Raw genomic sequence first — 20,675 nt, forward strand, 5'->3', positions numbered from 1 at the left:
AAAAATTAATTGAATTGAATTTTTGTAAAATATTTATTTATAAATGGAGGGTTAGTGAAATTAATATTAATTTTTTGTTGACTTAGCCTATCCTTATAGGCTAAATGATTTTTTATTATTATTATTATTATTATTATTATTATTATTATTAATTGGCTGAAAAACCCACGTTGCATTGATTTGGTTTTTTAATTAAAATATTTTACTAATTAATCTAACTTTTGCTTTTAGGTGATGTTTTTAAAATCAGAATCTAATCGTTCAGCTGGCATTTCATGTATAATTTCCTGTTATTTTTAGATGCATATGAAGATAAATAATTCTCACCTAACTCGAGTTAATTTAATTCATTTACTTTAAGGATTTTATAAAAATTTAATTTAATTAAATTTTTTAATTTAAAATTTTTTCATTATATATGAAAATAATCATATATAAAATTATATAAAAATAATAATTTTATAAAAATTTATTTTCTCGTAAAATTTGAATGTGGGTGTCAAAATCTCTAATTTATAGCTTTTGCTAATCCCTGTATGGGAGACTAATTCCCTTATAGCTTTTGTTAATCATTAATATGTTTCACATGTGATATTATTTTACATTTAAAAATTAACTAGAAACTACACAGTAGCTGGCTAATTAAATTTTGATTTTAAAAATTAGTTAAAATATTAGTAAATATTAGGTGAATTAGCCAGAGAATGTATTTAGTAAAAAATATTTTTAGAAAAAAATAATTTATTTTTTATTGTTTAATATCAATTTAAAAAATAAATATATTAATAAATTTATAATATAGAATTTTTAATAAATTTCCAGAATGCAGAAAATAATATTTTCTTAAAAAATTTTTTTCTTTAAAATGATTTAATTTTTCTTTTGATAAAAAAATATATTGGAGAACATACAAGCATTGCAAGATGAGACAAATGCTCTCCCGCATATCTTATAATCTTATAGAAGCTACTGGTCAGTCTATTAGTTATCAAAAGTCACATATTTTATCTAGTAAATATATGCCATTAAATTTTCAATGAAAAATTTTATTTTGGTTTTCTACGTGTAAGTTGCTTTTTTTTATAGATATTTGGGCTTACGAATTCTATTAGGACGATCTCATCAACAGCCTTTGGAATTTGTAGAGGATACGATCCGTGCTAAAACACTGTCATGGAAGCAAAAACTATTCTCACATGCGATACGAGTAACTATGCTTCAATCAATTTTAGCTGTTATTCCTACTTACTCTGTGTTAGTCTTTTTATATCCTAAGCGAGTTAGTCTTTTTATATCCTAAGCACTTTTCATCGAGGCTTAATAGTTTGTTGTCTCAGTTTTAATGGGATGATGATGAAAGCTCTAAGAATCTCAACTGGGTAAGCTGGCTACATTATTGTAGTTCAAAGTCTAGCGATGGTTCAAGGTTTAAAGACTTGCCGCGCTTCAATTTGGCTTGTTTGATGAAATAGTGTTGGAGGCTCATTCATAAATCATCCGATTTATGGGCTCGAATTTTAAAAGGTATACATTTTCCTCAAGCTTCATTTTGGGAGGTTGGATATAAGTAGAATAGTTTTAAGATTTGGTAAAGCCTGTTGGCAGGACGAACGTGCTATGTTAGGGAGTGCGTATGAACATTAGTGATACTAGAGCAACTCATATTTGGTATGATCTTTGGGTACCTTAACTAGATAGTATTATTTTGAACATACCTTTGAATGCCGGATTGGTCTCAATATGGTATCTGATTTTGATTGATTATAATGCTCTTGATTGCAAGCATCAACTAAACTTTAATATGTTTTCACCTTGGCAAACTATTGTTATCATATTTATTTCCGTTGCACCTTTAGATAAATTAGATACGTTAGTTTGGCATCATTTAAAGAAGGCAATTATAGTGTACATTTCGATTATAGATTTCACATGTACAACACTCAAGTTCGAGCATTTGCTGATCAATCATCTTCTTCTATCACATCTTATTTTAGGATATGGAAAAGTGTTTGGTTTTTTCAAGTTATGTTAAAATTAAAGTTTTTTTCTTTCACATCCACTTCATAATGCTTTGCCAGTGGCATATAATTTAGTCAGAAGAGGTTATTTATAGGACTATATGTGTCTGGTTTGTCACTCTGAAACTGAGACTTTAGAACACATATGTTTTCATAGTTCCTATACACAATTTATATGGTTTGTTAGTTCTTGTGCATATAAACATCTTCTAACAGTTTTTCTTATTTCCTTTTATGGTAGGAGACTCTGTTGGAGCATTCTAAGTAGGATTCTGAGGTTCTATGATTTTAACTCTTGCAATACTTCTTTATGGCATATTTGGAAAGAACGAAATCGGTGTGTCTTTGATAAAATGCCTCCTGATCCTCTGCTTGCTTCATCCCGCATTTCCTTTATTTTTCGCAGTTGCAGTTGAGTAGTGTTTTTGGTTTTCATTCTTTCCTTTTACATGTTTAGTCTCTTGAGGGTGATGTAGAACGTTCACAGTCCAAAACTCTTATATGATTTATTGTGATGTGGCTTGGAAAGATTAATTGTCACTTACTGTTGTTACTGTGATTATTACTAGTTTTCATGGAAATCTGATTTATGGTGTTGCTAAACTTATTTGGTATTTATCAGTCTTTTTAGGAGAAGCGAGGGTATTGTTAGAGGGACTCAGATTGGCAGCTTCCATTAGATTCTTGCATATAGTATGTGAAACAGATTCAAAAATTTTATACAATGCTCTTTAGAGTCCTTAATATGCCTTATTATGGGATATTAGAGTAACTATAGCGTCTACTTTAGTAGTTGGCTCACATTTGCAGCAACTCTCTTATCAGTACATATCAAGAAAGTTTAATATCTGAGCAGATATTACGGCAAAACTATATTTAAGAGGACTGTTACTGATAGATTGGACTTTATATAATTTGTAATCTCTAATTAATGTGTTATGAACTATTCGTAGCATTTGTAGTCTTGGAATGTACGTTACTTGATAAAAAAAAATAAAATTTAGACTAAAATTTTATTTATTTCATGAAAATATTTTTTTTAAGAAAATAATTTCTATATTTTTTATTGTTTAGAATAGTCAATAAAATTAATTTGTTCTATCATATTTGTCCAAGTTTGGTAGTTTGAACTTAGTTGGAAAAGTTTTTGCTAAGATCTCTTTTTATAAGGGCGAGGCATGGTCTAGACTATAGTCCTCCTCCTACTCCTTCTAATACCTTTGCACGGCCCAAACCAGCTTCCAGTCGATGTTCTTCAGAGCCTTATTCAATGACTCTTCATCCTCCAGTTTGGCCTTCTGTGCTCGAATCGGTTCTATCCAAGTCCTTGGAGTATCAATCGAAGCGTCCTCCCTTACCCTAGGAGCCACAAATGATGCCTCCCCCTAGCTTTGCTTTACTCGAGAGTAGCTTGTAACTTTTTGATGTATCGAAGTATTTGCTCATTATTAAGATTGTTGAGATCCGCTTTGTTGAGCATAGAAGGTGTGTTTTGTCCACTACCAGGAGTGGAAGAAATGATAGCGCCCTCAATGGTAGCAACCTTAACAGCAATTCATAAATTGTCAGCTATTTCGAGAGAAAGAAAAGAAAGATTTTTTTAGAAGAAAAGGAATAAGAGATCAGTTTCAATCCAAATGAACTGAGAGAATTCAATGAAGTTTCCGGCAACGGAACCAAATGATATGGTCGAAATGGAGCTATCCTGCTATTGGTCAATCTGCAAGAGAGAGAAAGTGAGGTGGTTGGCGCCTACGGCTATAACGACCCGGAAATCGGACCGCTACCGGTGCTAGGATCCAGATCGGCTTAAGGCCGCCGGGACCCGTAGCAAGCCTAACATACATCCTGTATACCTGTTTAATCCCATACATGATCAACATATACATAAAAATTTTGAACTTTCTCATTCATTTACCAAACTTAACCTGTGCATGCACAACACATAAGTATAAACATCAATCCCCACACTGGAGTCCTCATCAAATGCTCCAATGGGGTAACATAACATACCTTAAGTTTGGTTTACATAAACATTGATAAAACATTTTATAGATCATGTACAAAGGGATTAACCAACATACTAGGGTCAAGCACAACTCTAAACCTCATTAAACATCATTACATTACATTATTGTACTATACTTTTCATTACATCATTTTCATGTCCACATCTAGCTATTACATAAAATATGACTTCTTATTCTTGCTGACCTCCTGATTCTATCCCGTACCTGCAACCTGGGAGATTAAGGGAATGGGGTGAGCTATTAGAGCCCAGTGAGCAGAATAGTAAAACCTTTAAAACATATGCTATCATGGAATGCATCACATCACAAACAAATCACATTAAGGATGAACTTGTCACCAATAGCCCACTACACATTCCAATAGTGCCAGGGGCGTAGAATGGGCCTCACTGGTCTTTCTCTTACATTAACATAACATAACATTCCAATATGCTAGGGGCGTAGAATGGGCCTCACTGGTCTTTCTCTTACATAGTGCCAGGGGCGTAGAATGGGCCTCACTGGTCTTTCATACCGTATCATTGCTATCTCATATCATATCATATCATAGTGCGGGCTAAAGGATCATCCAACATTCATCCACATCAACAACATAATATGCAATGCAACATATTCGTGAATTCTAATGCAAGCACCCTAATATATCTCATGGCATTCATGATGCGTGAATCATGCTAAAACTTTCATTATTTACTTTGAAATGTAAAGAGTCATTCTACTCACCTCTGGCTAGCTCTGACAAGACACTGAAGCAGCTGACTCACTACTGGGGTCCTCGGTTCCTCGAGTCCGAACCTACACAGGTGGACTCAAATGAGGGACCAAATATACAAGAACATGACTCTAAAATACTCCCCAAAAACCCCCCTAAAACACCTTAAAACAATCATAGGAATCATGCAAAGGAAGGCTGAACAGGGCACTTTCGGCGGCCGAAAGTCCCTCCAGAGCCGAAACTCAGCCACTTTCGGCGGCACCTTCGGCGGCCTAAAGTCCCTTCCAGAGATGAAACTCATGCATGTTCGGCGGCACCTTTGGCGGCCGAATCTCCCCTCCAGAGTCGAAAGTCCACTTTCGGGGGCAGGGTTCGGCAGCCAAAGGCTAGCCTCCACAGGCAGGTTCGGCGGCCGAAAGTCCTTTGGCTGCCGAACCTGAGTTCTTCCAAAGGGCAGAACTCAGCCTCCACATGCACATTTTGTCTCCCAAACCATTCAAACATGCATGTACCTATTCTACAACATGCATACACAAGCAAATCAGCATTTAGGGGTCTCAAACTATCCTAAACCCCAACACAAACACAAAAGGCAACACAAATAACCTACATTACTCATAAACTCAACATTAACCCTAACATACAATCAACTAACTTACACATGCATTTCTACCCCATAAACTTCATAAAACTTGTTTAAAATATACAAGAAAGGTAGGATCTAGGCTTACCTCTTGAAGATCGAGAGGAAAGACGATCCTAACTTGGAGATGGGAGAAATCTAGCTCCTTGGACCTCCAAGCTCCAAAACTTGCTCTAAGCTTCAAAAATCTTCAAAACCAAGTTAAAACTTGTTAAAACTCGAAGGATTTGAGGAAGAACACCAAAACCAACCATGGGAGGGCATGGACTCACCGTTGGTCGAAAATAGGGGAGAAGGCTCGCCCATTTTCGGCCATGGGTCCTTTTATAGGTGGCAAGCCAGGCCACCTTCGGAAGCCGAAGGTGACTCCAAAACGCATGCATGTTCGGCGGCCGAACATGAGCCACATTCGGAAGCCTAACGTGCCCCCCTAAACTATCCCACGTTCGGCGGCCGAACTTGAGATTCGGCGGCCGAACCTGGAAATGCCTCCATGGTCTTTTTCATTCAAAACTCAATTTCTTTCTTACTTAAAACTTTAAAATATATTAAAACATCTTATGAAAATATGATTTTACCCTTCTAGAGGTTTCCGACATCCGAGATTCTACCGGACGGTAGAAATTCCGATACCGGAGTCTAGCCGGGTATTACAACGGCAGTCACTCCGACGCTCAAGTCAGTAAACTGAATAATAAAGCAAGTGTAAGGAATTGCTTAGAACTTAAGAGTAGTTGTGTAAGAATTGCGTACCTTTATTTCTGCAACCATTAGTTTTTATACTTTAAGAAGATGGAGTTAATGATTGTATCTTCTGAAAATCTGGTTGGTACCGGCTAATTGCTAAGGGATCTCGCGATTATAAGCGTAATAAAGATATGTTGGATGATATTCACTAATGATAACTTTATGTGAAAACTCGACCTCTTCTGAATAGGTGAGTCTTGATGAAGAACCGAATGAAACGGTATCCGGGTCTTCCTTTCCACGGGTAGAACCGCATATCAGTTTATCAAACTTTTGTCACATGATCTTATCCTATGGTTATTATTTATAATTTATTTTGGACGACTGTTATATTACATCATGTATAAATAAATTTATATACTTAGTTAAAAGAATATTAGTTAACTTTAATAATTTGAACATATTGGTTAAAATAGTTTAGAGTTTTTTTTTTACCATTATTCCTTTTTTATAAGTAAATTCATATGATTTTACTTATTAATCAAAATTTAGACTTAAAATAGAAAAACAATATGATCAACTAAATTGTTAATTTTAATAATAAAAAATAATAATATTATTTTCAACCCATTGAAATAGAGAACAATTTATCATTATAACGTTTAAATATGTCCTTTTATCAATTTCAATATTCCCCTCTTCTCTATTATATATCTATTTTTATATATAAGAGATTATAAATAGATATATTAAATTTAATTATTAGAAACTAATGAAGAATAACGAATTAATCAAAATTGAATTGTAATTACATAAGAAAATAATTAAAAAAAATATCCATTAAAGAGAAAGGTCCATAAAAATTAAAATTAAAAATTCACCAGTCTCTTTAAAAAATAAATTTACCAAAAGAAAAAAAAATATTTTACGTGATTTTTAAACATCATTTTCTAAATGAAATAAAGATTTTTTAAAAGCTTTATTTTATGACTTTATCTATTATTATATATAAAGTGTATTTAATTAAATAGAATTTAGATTTTTTTTTACATAAAATTATATTTAAATTTTAAATAAATTAGAATTTTTTTTTGAAGTCTAAATAAATTAGAATTAAAATTTAAATAGGAAATTAATCTAATTAATTAGTCAAATTAAATATTTTAAACTTCATTTATTATTTTTTTCATCAAAATAAACAAAAATTACAATTATCTAATTAACTAGGGATATTTTAAGCTTTCTCATTATTCGCTAATCTTTTCACTTTTATATTGTATAAATTATAAAACTTTTTTAAGGTATAAATAATTATAAAATAAATATTTTTTTTATATAACACAATAATAATCGCTCAAAATAAGTTATAAGCTATTATCATAGGAAAAAGTCACGTGGCAAAAATATAATAAATTGATACGCGGTCCTACTTATAAAAATGAAAATCAGGACATCGTAACACTAGTTTTTTCCATTAAAACTTTATCCTATTCAGAAGAAATCGAGTTTTCAAATAAAGTTACTGTTAGCGGATATCATCAACAGATCCTGTAATGCCTATAATCGCAAGATCACTTAACAATTAGTCAACACCAATCAAATTTTCAGAAAATATCATAATTAACTTTGCAGTATAAAAATTAATAGTCACAGAAATAAAAATATGTAATTTTTACATAATTACTCTTGAGTTCTAAATAATTTCTTACACTCGCCTTATTCTTCAGTTTACTGATTTGAGCGTGGAGTGATTACCGTAGACGCCAACCACTTCACTTTCTCTTTCTTGTAAATTGATTAATTGTAGCACAATTTTATTTCGACCACATCAATACCTATTATTAAGTTTGATCGTTAAATCTAATGAAAATGCTTGTCATTGTCCTAATCAGCACTAAAAATTAATATTTTAATATAACTAATAATTGTTGAAACAATTTCAAACTTTATCAATTTCAACAATTATACTCTAAACCTTTTTTTTAATAAATATACTCCAAATTAATATTTTAATTTTATTTAATTTTTAATTTTGATTTGATTTATTTATAATTTCGGACAATATATTTTTAAGACCTGATAACTCATTTTTTTAATTTTTTTTAATCCACAAGTCCAATGTTTTGTGTAATTATAAGTTATAAATATTGTGATAATATTAATTCTAGTAAATTAAGAATTAGATTCTCTCAACTTAAAAAATTAATAATATTTATTATATTCACTTTGATTAGGCTAAAAGTTAATAATTAATTTAATAAATTTAAAATAGATAAATTTATTATATAAAATATAAAATATAGTTGTAAATTAAATTTATTTTATTATTTTCTATTAATTAGATTAATTGTTTACTTTCAACTCTATTAAAATAAATATAATAAGTATAATTAATTTTAGATAGTAAGAATCGTGATTCTTGATTTATTAGTAGTATTATTAGTGCAAAAAAAAAATCAATGAATGAGTTATTGACTATTAAAAATGTGTCATCCAAAATTATAAGTAAATCGAATTAAAATTAAAAATTAAACAAATCAAAACTAATTTGAAGTATATTTATTAAAAAACGTTCAGGTATAATTATTAAAATTGATAAAGTTTGAGATTTTTTGATAATTATATATTTAAATTATATTAAAATATTAATTTTTAGCATTGATTATAATTAAGATGATATGATATTTTTTATTAAATTTAATGGTCAAACTTAACAATATGATATAAATAAATTTAGGTGATTAGTTTAAGATATATTAATTAATTTTTATAATTTGATTATATCTGTTAAAACACGAATAATTGAAAATTTGTTTAGTTATTATCTCTATAAATAAATAATATTTATTTACATGTATATTATCTTTTAAATATAATAATTATTATTGATGATAATACTACTAATACTAATATGTCATTTAGCTAATATTAGTATAAATATAAGGAAAAATAAATAAAGATGTTAAAAAATATATAAATAACTGTTTTATTTATTTAAAAAGTATTTAATTATTTAATAAGGAATTCATATTAATGAGTTATTAATTGTGTTTATCCTCTTCATATGTACGGATTTATTATAAACCTTTTGTAATATATATTTTTTTTTTATAATTACTGCAGACTGAGATTCGAATTTAAAATATAATTCCAGTTATCAATGATTCATCCTATCGTATGATTACTATAAAACAAACCTTCGGCAGCATTAACTCTATCTCAAGGTGATGTGATCTCTGTCAAACCATGCTATCCTGACAATGCAGGTTACGGGTTTTAGAGTAGAAACTACCTTCCTCTAGTGTCTCTATCCTGGAAAAAGATATTAAGATTGATGTAATTACTCCAGATTCAGTTTCTGAGGTCAGAAATCAACATGTCCTGAAGCCACTGAATTTTGCAATGTCATTGCATGGAATGGTTGAAGAAGGGAACTATGATTACTACAAATTTTCTATCGACAATGATACTTGGGAAAAAATTGCTTCTGGACTAGATGCTGAAACTGGTGGTGGTGATGCTGATCTTTACATGTTCAACCATCCTCTAATATTTCCAACTCGACATCAACATGAATGGTCTTCTCATGATGTGGGGTCAAAGGTTTTGATCTGATCCTCAGCTCTAACGATGAGAACTTGGGAGCGGCTTCTTACTGCATTGGCGTATATGGTTTCAAACAATTAAGTACGAGGTTTTGGTTAGCATTGAAGACAAAGCTGGATCTTCGTCATCTGTGGAGATTGATACCGTAGAGTGTAGGAATTGTAATTAGCAATACCTGCTAGGAGAATAGCACTGCATGGGGCATATCGTAGTCATAATATTGTTTGTCGGCATGCTGGTTGTGGAATCTGAGGATTGAAGAGGCCCAGACCACGTGCATGGTGAGAAATGTGGGCAAGATTCTCAAAGGAGAGAAATGGGGAAGCACATGAAAGTTTTCCATGAATCATTTGAGTGTCCTTGTGGAATAGCTATTGAGAAGGAATTGATTGTAAGGAAATGGAGCCCTTGTTCTTATTCTGCCTCTTTTAGATTTAGAATTTCATCTTTCAGTATTAAATCAGTATACATTCTGGTGGGTAGCATAAATGGTTGATCAATGCTAGAGTCACATGGATCTAATGTGATGTTGTAGTTCAATCATTGAGGCAGTAAACCCAGTTGGTTGCCAAAGATAAGACCATTGATCAGCTGTATAATATTAACCTAATCAATCAATAAATAACAACTAATTAACTATAAAATGATCAAATGGTCAAACGTTCGAGATCTGAAAAAAGATTTCAATCAATGCAATACACGATTCTCATTCTGCAAATTTCAATTACTTCATCATGGTATTAGAGCTTACCCTGTGTAAGCCACCCCGCCAAGATCAGATCTAAATCTGAAAAAAAACCACCCTTAATTTCCCTTCCATATACTTCGCTTAACAATTATGATGGCAGAGATTATCGAAGAAAACATACCGGAAAAGGCAGATAAAGAAGACAAGACGATAAGGCTGCTAAATTTTGATTCTCCCAACATGATCCTCATCAGTTCTCCTCTAAATGAAAATAATTACCTAACATGGAGCAGATCAATGGTCATCGTGTTAAAAGTAAAGGACAAGCTAGGATTCATAAACGGCAAATACAAAATGGCAGAACAAAATGACAAAAACTATGACGAGTGACAGAAGGCTGATAACATGGTAATGTCCTGAATCTTGAATGCTCTTTCAAAAGAAAGCTTTTTTTTTATGCTACAAATGCCTATGAATTGTGGGAAGAACTAAAGGAAAGATTCGAAGATAGTAATGGTCCCTTAATATACCAATTAATGAAGGAAATAAGTAATGTTAGTCAAGCAAACAATAATCTTATGATGTATTACACAAAATTAAAAAATTATGGGATGAATATGCATGTTTAGAACCAATTCTTGTATGTGATTGTGGTGCAACAAAGTTATTTGCTAATATAGAAGGTAAACACAAACTAATGTAATTCTTGATGGGCCTAAATGAGACATATGACCATGTAAGAAATCAGATCCTCATCATGGAACCCTTACCTAGTGTAAACAAGGCCTATTCCATTTTCTTGAGGATTGAAAAGCAGAGAGAAGCACAAAACGAAGAAGCTGGAAACAGTGCAATGGCAACAAAGGTCTCAGAAAGCAACAAAGATAGAACATGGAGAACTCACTACCAGAAAAAAGACGATAGAACATGCACTTACTACAAAGCCACAGGACATGTAAAGGAAACATGCTTCAAGCTCAATGGATATCCAGATTGGTTCAATGAGCTCAAATAGAAAAAGGCCAAAGGAAAAGGTAATGTTGCGGCTCACGTGTATGAAACACCTCTAAACTGTGATGACAACCATATTTAGAACAAAGCTGAGTGGAACATGGAGTCACTAATACAAGAAATGATGAAGTATATGAAGAATCATGGCCAAGGTACTACTGGCAGCAATGATGCCAATTGTGTGAATTATACTGGATTTGCAGGTATGTCATCCTATTGCTACTCTAAGGCCCATAAGATTAGAACTATAGGGGAATGGGTTGTAGACACAGGTGCCAAGCTCACATGTGTAATGATCTATCCCTTTTTTTCAAACCACAGAATTCTAACTAAACCAAGTTTTATTACCCTACCCGATGGTAGCATGAAAACCATCACCAAAATTGGAACATTATTTTTAAACCAAAATACGCAACTATTAGATGTGCTATATGTACCTACCTTTAAATACAATTTGCTGTTTGTTAGTTAGATCACACAATCAAATAAAATTTATGTGCAATTCCTCCATGACCAATGCATTTTCCAGGATCTAGTGACTAAATATGTACTGGCTATTGGAAGAATGCACCAAGGATTATATAGACTAAATAAAGAATCATTTAGCTATTAAGGAAGCAGACTGAAGACAATTACCACAACATTGGTGTCTCAACAACATCAGAACAGATATGAAGTATGGCACAAGAGATTAGGTTATATATCAAGAAACAAATTATTACATCTAAATGTAATAAAGGCTAGTGATTGTGATTCCTATATGTGCACCATTTGTCCCATTGCAAAACAGCAAAGATTAAGTTTCAATAAAAGCAAGATCACTTCTACAACACCATTTGAGCTAATTCATGTGGATCTTTGGGGCCCATATTCAGTAATTTCAGTTTCAAATGCAAGATATGTTTTAACCATAGTTAATGATTACACTAGAGCCACATGGACATACTTACTACAACATAAACAGTCTGTATTTTCTGTATTGAAAGATTTTATTGCCATGATCAACAATCAATTTCACAAATCAGTGAAGAACTTGAGATCAGATAATGGGACAAAATTTGTGAATCAAGATTGCAGCAAATGGTTGAAGGAAAAGGGCATTATCCATTAGAAATCATGCCCATATACTCCACAACAGAACGAAGTGGTTCAAAGGAAACACAAACACTTGCTACAAGTTGTAAGAGCCCTAATGTTTCAGTCAAATTTACTAAAAAGATTCTGGGGAGAATCCATACTCACAGCCACTTACATTATCAATAGAATACCTAGCTCAGTGTTGAATTAGGAAACACCTTATGCTCATTTACATAAGGAAAATCCCAACCTTAACCTACTTAAAACCTTTGGTTGTCTGTGTTTCACAACCAATACCTTACCTCATAAAACAAAATTTACAGAAAGAGCCTTTAAGGGAGTCTTGTTTGGATATATTTCAGGAATGAAAACCTACAAAGTCTATGCCCTGGACCTAAACAAAATCCTAATTTCCAGAGATGTCATCTTTCATGAAGACATATTCCCATTCAAATCCCAACAAGACACTTATAACCCCCACAAAGCAGTGTTACCAAACACAATACTCGAACTTGACTCAACAATCCCAACCCAACCACATACTGATCACAGCCCTCCCCATGAATCTCCAAGAACAATAGAAGAGACTAAAGCAAATATTGAAACATCTATTACAACTGAAGAAGAAGAAGGAGCACCCATTATTTCTGAACCAATCATAGAACATTCAGAAGAAAGAACAATTTCAACACAGACAAGAAGAAGCACAAGACTCTCCATAAGACCGAGATGGCTAAATGATTTTGTGGCAACTTCTATATGTCATGTTAATCTTGGTGTATTCCCTAACACTACCACAAGTATTTCTTTTAACACATCACCATGTTTAACTTCTGAACCTACCTTTAAACCTCACTACTTGAGTTTTGTGGCAAATGTATCTATGACCTATGAACCAAAGTCCTATCTACAAGCTAAAGAAGATAGCAAATGGGTGCAAGCAATGCAAGATGAACTAAATGCCTTAGACATAAATAACACTTGGTACCTGACTACTTTACCTAAAGGCAAAAGGGCTATTACCTCCAAATGAGTTTACAGAATCAAACATAAGCCAAATGGTTTTGTTGATAGATTCAAAGCCCAATTGGTGGCAAAGGGATTCAATTAACTCATTAGGGTTGATTACACTAACAACTTTTCTCCAGTAGCTAAACTAGTTACTGTGAGAATGTTTATGGCTATAGCCACTGCCAAGAACTGGCCAATACATCAACTAGATGTTAACAACGCGTATCTACATGGTCATATAGAAGAAGACCTATATATGCTACCCCCAGAAGGCTATGATAAAGCTCAACCAAGACAAGTATGCAAACTTATTAAAAGTATCAACGGATTAAAACAGGCAGGAAGAATGTGGAATAAAGAACTTACCCACTGTTTGAAGCAATTCGGGTTCAGCCAATCCTCCTTTGATCACTGCCTATTCACAAAAACATAGAAAGGCAGGTTTTTAACTTTACTTGTTTATGTTGATGACATACTTATAGCAGACCAATCAGAAGAGGACATATCAGATATAAAATCATACCTAGATAAACTCTTCACAATCAAAGATCTAAGATATGTCAAGTACTTTCTGGGACTACAAGTTGCACGCTCTGAAGCCGGTCTTTTCCTTCACCAAAAGAAATATGTGTTAGACATCCTTCAAGAAACATGATACATGCAAGCTAAGATATCTAACTCCCTTTACCACAAGGGCTTAAGCTTGACAACACAACAGGACTAACCTTGATAGACCCAGACAGATATCGGAAGTTAATAGGTAAACTACTTTACCTTGGAGTTACCAGACCAGACATCTCTCACGCAACGCAACACCTCAACCAGTTCATGCAGTAGTCGCGATAACAACACTGGGATGCAGCACTTTATGTGCTTCGTTACTTGAAAGAATGTCCAACATGGGGGTTGTTCTTCCCAGCTTAGAATGATCTCAAGATTTGAGCTTTCTCCGATGCAGATTGGGCTTCATGTCCGATGACTCGAAAATCGCTCACCGGCTATTGCATCTTCCTCGGTCCATCATTGATATCCTGAAAAACAAAAAAATAAAACACGATCCTCAGCAAAAGCCGAGTATAGAAGCATGGCGATTACAGTATGCGAGCTTCAATGGATAACTTATCTAATGAAGGAGTTTCACGTAGAACCAGAACTCCTCATTCCATTACACTGTGACAACCAAGCAGCCCAACGTATCGCAGCCAACCCCGTTTTTCACGAAAGAACAAAGCATCTGGACATCGATTGCCATATTGTACGTGACCAACTCTCCAGAGGCTTCATCTCAACGGTGCATCTACCGTCTCGTCAACAGATCGCATACCTGTTCACCCTTTGGAGCGGCGCAATTTCACACCTTCTTGTCCAAGTTGGGTTTACCCAAAAATTATGGTATCTCCATCTTGCGGGGAGGTTAAAGAGATATTATATACTAAAGCCAAACGACGCCGCAGAAGGGAAAGTAAGGAGCCCAATTCTAAGAGTAAAACGACACCGTAAAGGAGGAATCAAAACGACGCCGTTTCATATATAAATGTAGCACACTCCAAAAAGTTCTAGGATACTATAGAGAACCAAGTTTGTTAGTTTGTTAGATTTCAGTTTTCCTTCAAATATATATATAAACAAGATTTCAATCAATACAATGCACGATTCTCATTCTCCAAATTTCAATTACTTCATTAGACTTCATACTCGGATTCAGATAAAGACAACATATTCCAAAAAAAGACACGTGGCATTGATACGTGGCAAATTGAGGAGTCAAGCTGTATCATATTTCTCATGTATTTGATAAATATCACTAGCATTTTAATTTGTTAGGAGACAACATTGTTACACATCTATTACTTGTATGTGACAGGTGCAACACCAAGCTTCAACTTGTCCCTTGCGCCTTATACATGCCGATTTTGTGGTGATATTGTTCAGCTGTGGGCTTATCAGACATGAGAGTATTTGTGGGTCTATAACAGCAGCATGCAACTCCTGCAGATGATCCATCATGTTGAAGGAGATTGACATCCACCAAAGAAAAAAGTTAACAAGAACCATGCTTAAATCCATTATTTGTGTTTAATTATATATGTAAATTTTTTTAATAATTGATTCTGATTGGATTTCAAAATTAAAACTACCTAACTGTTTTCGAAATGATCCAATAGTAATATTTTTATTTTAATAAACAAGTTGGATGTCCAAATGATAATCCTCGGTGGTTGTGCTCAACATTTTTCCTTTATCATTTCAAAATTTTCGGCTTGTTTGTTTCTGAGATTTAACAGGTTCATCCTGTAGAATTTTCCCAAGATTATTTGGCTGGCTCTGTTGCAGTTCAAATCCTGAAGTTTGCCGACATTCCATGCAATTTTGTCCACCTTAGCTGGACTGTACCTTGCTTTTTTTATTTTTGACTTTTTTTACTCCAAAGACTTTGACTCTTTCGTTAATAAGTTGTATACAAGTGGCCAATTGCAAGAAGATTAAAGCAAATTAATATATCTCATATTAAATTTCACGTCAATTTTATTCTAAATTGACGTATTTTTTTTAAAGAGTTTTAAGTAGTTTCTTTTAAAATTAATTTTTAAAACAAATTAAATTTAGTTTGAGTTAAATTTATATTTTTAAATTTATATATTTTTTAATTTTTATTCCCCTTTACCAAATGTAAAATTATTAATCCAAATTATTTTGATAGTTTGAGTTAGGGATTTTTAAGGTTAAATTGAAACCTATTAAGATGAATTCATTAAAACATGTTTATATAAATAATTAACTAGATATACTTTATATATTTTTATAATAATATTTTTTACTTTCTACAAATATTATATATTAAATAAATAAAATTTAAACATTTTATTTATTTATTAAAATTTTAAAATATAATATAATCTTTTAAATTAAATTTAATGTAAATTATTAAATTAAATTTATAAAACTAAACGTTTTGAGTATTTCTTAGATAATAATAATAGCAGTTAAAAAGGATTAAAAAAAATAAAGTAAACTTTAATCAAATTTAAAATATATGCAGATATTAAAATAAATTATAATCAGATTTTACATTTCTCATCCCTAGTTGGATTTTGGATTTATGAAAAATATTTTTTATAAAAAATATTTTTTAAATACAAATTATTTTTTGAAAATAAATAGAGTGTTAGATTATAATCCAAATTAGTTAATATTGAATAGGATGAAGGAAAGTTAAGATATCAAAACCTCTTTTTAATTTCTTAATTTAGTGGATCAAGAGAACGAGGGGATAAAAAGTTTTGAAACCTTCAAAAAGTTTTATATATTTTTAAAATATTTTCTTTCAAATAAGTTAATTACGTTTTGAGTATTTTTTTTAATATATTTTATTTTTCAAATTAAATTTAATTAATAAAAACTAAATTATTTCTTAAAAAAATATTTTATATAAAAAATATTTTTTATAAAAAATATTTTTTAAATATAAATGATTTTATAAACAAACGGAGGCTAAATATAGAAATTTCATAAACAACAATCTCTGTATTGAATTAATTGCAAATTTTAGATCATAGATATTTATATTCTAATGTGATGACCGCTGATTTCTCTACCCGGTCTGGGGCCAGGCCCACGATACCGGTCTATTACTTAGAGGCCCTCAAGCCTCACACATGCACCAGGTCCGACCCGCTCAGCCTTGAGATCGGACTCTAGTTAGTCTCTTCAACCAGGTCGGCCCAGCATTGTCGGCCCAACGAACAGATCCTCTCTGGGTTCAGTCTTAATTCTACCTTTTGGACCAGCTCAGGATCAGGAGGGAGGCCTACCCATCCGTCACAGAGGACCATCCGCATGCGCGCCCGGGAAGAACCAGAGGCCGCTACGCATGGAGCAGCGATCTGATTTCCTCGTACGTCCATATCAACGAGACAGGGACAGGTGGCCCAATGACATACATTCTGTTACACGTCACTAGCGGACAAAAGAAAACAGATAAAAGGAGAAATACAGTCCTCTAGGTCTAAGCTTTTCCAGTTTTACAGAACCCATTGTAAAACCCTATTTTCTGGATCTCAGATCATCAAGTGGCGCCGTTTGTGGGAACGAATGAGATCTTTTCATCACTAGAGTTCCACTCTTACAATACCCACTGAGATCCACGATGGCTAACCACAATGAAAACAACGTCACTCCCAACGACCTGAACTCTGTCCAAAAGGGGCAGCAGTTCTCTTTCTCCAGTCCTACTACTCCAAACAATCAACCACCCATTCCTCTCAACCCCTCGCCAAGCCTGGCAGGGAATGTGTCCGCCGCTACCTTGTCCAACCAGGACCTCCAAACCATCGCCCTTCAGTTACAAAACACCGCCCACTGCCGGCTTTGAGTACATGTCGCCTTTAGACACAATGTCTAGTGATCACCAAATCCCAATGGACAGGTCAGATGAGGAGAAGACCTCGTTCATAACAGAAGATGGGACCTACTGCTATAAGGCCATGTCTTTCGGGCCGAAAAAACCCTGAAAGTGGTCGGACCGGGAGTCTATCAGATCGAAAACATGTAGGGAAACCCTGAGCCTCGCACCTGGAATATCCAGCACCTAAAGAGGTACTTCCCTAACAACATTTGTAAAGAAAATTCTGGTGCTCTGAAAACATGAAAGAATAAAATAACACCATTTTTGCAAAGCAATGTTATCTTTATTACTGTGAGTATTAATTCTCTTTGAAAAAGAAAGAACAGATCCCAGAAGACCTCACTGAGACATAGAGACCTCAGAGAGGTAAAAGACCAGGATTCCCAAGATCTCTTGGCATCAGAAGACCTCACTGAGACATAGAGACCTCAGAGAGGTAAAAGACCAGGATTCCCAAGATCTCTTGGCATCAGAAGACCTCACTGAGACATAGAGACCTCAGGGAGGTAGAAGACCTCACTGAGACATAGAGACCTCAGGGAGGTAAAAGACTAGGATTCCCAAGATCTCCTGGCATCAGAAGACCTCACTGAGATATAGAGACCTCAGGGAGGTAGAAGACCAGGATCCCCAAGATCTCCTGGCATCAGAAGACCTCACTGAGACATAGAGACCTCAGGGAGGTAGAAGACCAGGATCCCCAAGATCTCCTGGCATCAGAAGACCTCACTGAGACATAGAGACCTCAGGGAGGTAGAAGACCTCACTGAGACATAGAGACCTCAGGGAGGTAGAAGACCTCACTGAGACATAGAGACCTCAGGGAGGTAGAAGACCTCACTGAGACATAGAGACCTCAGGGAGGTAGAAGACTGGGATCCCCAAGATCTCCTGGCATCAGAAGACCTCACTGAGACATAGAGACCTTAGGGAGGTAGAAGACCGAGATCCCCAAGATCTCCCGGAGCAAAAACGGCTGGGATCCCGAAGATCTCCCGGCATCACATGCTCATAGCAAACAGCGGTGTGCAGGGACAACACGCAAAAACAACTCATGAAAACACAGCTTCGATCTCACACGAAAGATGGGGCCCTGACTCACCAATGAGAAACTTGACTCCGACCTCCCAAAGAAGCGCGGGACCTAAGAGGAAGAGACTTTGATCTCTCAAACGATGGCTAGAGGAAAGGCACCGTGCCGACCTCAAGAAGATGATAAAACTGAAACAAAAGGTCTAAATCCGAACTCGGATTACAAGCGGGAACGCCGATCTAAGACACGCAAATGTAAACTTGGAAAACCAAGCAAAAAGAGAGCCGAGCTCAGAAAGCTCAAAGGCAAACCGAAGGCAACAAATCTCAAATGGTCCAAGAGGAAATCCAATGGCATGAGCAGATAGGAACCCAACCTCAATTCTTATCAGAATTAAAAACAAAAGGCCAGCCCTGCTCACCACCTTAAAAGGTACAAGATCTGACTTATTGTCATTATGTAAAGGCTATGTGTCCGAGCTCATATTAATAAAGTAATGAGAAAAAATGAGGACATCCTTGCAGAAATCATAAAAACTCAAAGTTCAACCCACTGTTAAAAACTGAGTTCACGGTTAAGGCTAGTCCAGCTCGGAAAGAGCTTACAGATGAGAATGCCTTAGTGAAATGGAGAAATATATAAGTTAAAGGTTCAGCCAATTGATAGAATTTTAGTCCTGATGAGCTTGAGGGCAAAAAGGAAAAACAAGTAGAGTAAATGAAAATAAAATTTCATTAAAAGGAAAGTACAGTACAGCCTATGCTAATTATCTACACGGGCTGGAGGGAAAACAGTCCTCAAAGGACTTACATGCCTAGGGGCATTATTTACATCACTATCACCTACACACATACTATGCTGGACTAATTTTAGCAGATTACTCTTACTTCCTGATTTAAACATAGCCATCAATGCATTATCCTTACTTGCATACTTGTAAGCTAAACTTTGAATATCACGGAACACACGCTTGAAAGCATCAATAGAAGCTTGACTGAGTGCAGCAGATCTCTGTTTCTCATAGCACAAGCGCTCTATATCTAAATCGACGGCAAGTTGATCATCTTCACCATTTCCAGCAAGGAAATCCTGATACGAATCCACCATGAACTGCTTTATGTTACATGTGTAAACTGCGTCTTGTATTCCACAATAAACTTCAGAAATCGTGTTATTCCATGAGTTTGAGTCAGGAGCAGACATCAGGGGCACCACGGGAACATCCTTCCTCTTCTCGAGAGGAGGGAGAACAAGAGCCAGTCTTCTAGAAACCTGGAACTTCTCTGAAATGAGAACCGGGGCAGGCACTTCGGTGGAAGTAGGACGCTTGTCCCCGACCTTCTCCGCTACACCCCCACCATCTGCAGAACAGAGTTCCCTCTCCTCAGTAACTGGGCCGATCTCGGCAAGGGCTCTCTGAAAATTCTCCACAGAGGCGATCTCAGTCCTGCTTACAGGGACCATCACCCCATCTATGGAGGCCTCGAGCCTCTCTCCATAAGCATCGCCAGAGGTTGGGGCAGGCTTCGACCCCGTCAACCCGGAGTCCTTGCTAGGCCTTGAAGTTCGTGGGGACCTGGGGGCTTGAACAGCTTGAGTGGTCGAGCCTGACCTGCAGTGGCTTGGCGGCCTTGAAGATTCGGCACCTCGAGAGCTCGGCTTCGGAGCTCGGGCAGGAGCCGGGGGAGGAGGCCGGTTAGACGACCTGGACAATATGACTTCGGCTACTTGTTGAGTATCCTCCTCCACCG

At 34.7% G+C, this 20,675-nt stretch overlaps 1 pseudogene; it reads left to right on the forward strand.

Annotated features, from left to right (window-relative positions):
• The first annotated feature begins 923 nt into the window (after nucleotides 1–923).
• LOC110627524 lies at nucleotides 924–15,566 on the forward strand (annotated as a pseudogene).
• Nucleotides 15,567–20,675: the final 5,109 nt, after the last annotated feature.

Source organism: Manihot esculenta, chromosome 12 (genome assembly GCF_001659605.2).
Source record: "Manihot esculenta cultivar AM560-2 chromosome 12, M.esculenta_v8, whole genome shotgun sequence".
NCBI classification, from domain to species: domain Eukaryota; kingdom Viridiplantae; phylum Streptophyta; class Magnoliopsida; order Malpighiales; family Euphorbiaceae; genus Manihot; species Manihot esculenta.